This window comes from Chaetodon trifascialis, chromosome 4, assembly GCF_039877785.1.
Source record: "Chaetodon trifascialis isolate fChaTrf1 chromosome 4, fChaTrf1.hap1, whole genome shotgun sequence".
NCBI classification, from domain to species: domain Eukaryota; kingdom Metazoa; phylum Chordata; class Actinopteri; order Chaetodontiformes; family Chaetodontidae; genus Chaetodon; species Chaetodon trifascialis.
In genome coordinates this window covers 31206190-31207970 of record NC_092059.1, presented here as the reverse complement: position 1 = coordinate 31207970, position 1781 = coordinate 31206190, and positions in this window count along the sequence as shown.

The following is a 1781-nucleotide window of genomic DNA, read 5'->3' as shown; positions in this document are numbered from 1 at the left end:
AATAATAAACCCCGGGTGTCCCTGAAACTGAAGTCCCTATTGAATGAAAACAAGAGGTCCTTTAGATCAGGGGACAAAAATCAGGTGAGGAGTGTGCAGAGGGAGCGGAAAGGGAGATCAGGAGCAGGAATGGGCAAATGAACTGAATTTGTTTTTCAACAGATTTGATTCTACCTCTGTATGTTTATGTTTAACAATACCCATTATATCTGTGCAAATATCCTGTTACTTTTTTTTACTTTGCTTATGTATTCTTTCTCTATTATGTTACGTATTTTCTCCTGTGCAATAATACAAAACACTGTATTTGATTATTTCTATCTATTTGTAGCACTGCCCTCAGTAATCTTATCAATGAGGGAGGGCTTTTGGGTTCTTCTAATATCTAGTTTATTTTAACCCTGATTAACTCAGTTTTAATATTATCTTGGATCTCTTTTTAAACAGGAAACACCCAACAGTATTTTAAACTCACCCAACTATGAATTTGCCTTTTTAAGCCATTTTTAAACCCGAAATATCATGAAATGAACCTTTGTTACCTTGTAAAGATTTTAACCAAATGTAAGCTCTATCTAATAGAAAATACAATAATGAATTCGCTCAATTTAGAAAAATAATTCTCAGTTATTTAGTGACTGAATAGTGCAAACGAGTAGTGCAACATGAAACAATGCAAATATCAAACAATAGAAAATGTGTTTTTAAACCTTAAATTGAAACTTCCCACACCATCTCTATTGCATTTATACCAAAAAATACCTTTTCCCAATGTTGCGGCTTCCAAAACAAACCCTTTTAGCCACTGAGAGTATGAGGTTGGGTCCTGAGGTTTGCAGATTTGTGACGCGCTAGAAGACTATGATGAGAGATACGCTGGGATCCAAAGATGCTTTTGGTGCATTTATTAAGAACAAACAGCACAGAGCTATCACAGCGCAGCAAAGATGGATGAATGGAAGAGAATGAAAACCAGCGGATTAAACAGATAAAAAGTGATGAATGAATGAATGAGTGGCGGTCAACAATTACGCCTACTACCCAACCAACCGACAGGTGAGTGCACACCTTTATACACACATACTTCCGCCCGTGCACACGCCTACTCCCACGTGAACCACTGCCTTTGCAACACACACACACACACACACACACACACACACACACACACACACACACACACACACACACACACACACACACACACACACACACACACAGTGATCCATAGCAAGTTGGCTAACGTTACTTCGGCAAAAGCTAATATTGTAAATATTGCTGCCAGTCCACAAACGAAAATCAAAAGTCTGATCAGTAAGAAGGGAGCCTAGGGAACTGTAAACAAATGGACCTATTATCAAAAACATGAAAGACCAAAGGTTTGTTTGCAAGTTACACGTTTTATTTTTGAGATTGTATTTTCTCTCAAATGTATACTTAAAAAAAAAAAAAAAATTATATATATATATATATATATATATATATATATGAAGTTTTGATGTATTATATTACCACAAATCTCATAACCGGTCAACCACTCCTGATAGGACTCAAATGACCTTCAGAATAAAATCCAGGTGTTTTTTAATCTCACCATTAATGTAGGTGGATGACTCATTTCAAGGGTTTACGTGTACTACAAAATATATGGTGTGAAAATGAAGAACACGACATGTTCTTATGAGTATTTTGACATGATTTGTGTAGTTTTGTCGTAAGTCTGTAGTCTGTTTGGATAGAGGAGGTAATTATTTTATTCTGAAGTATTCTGAACGGAAGAT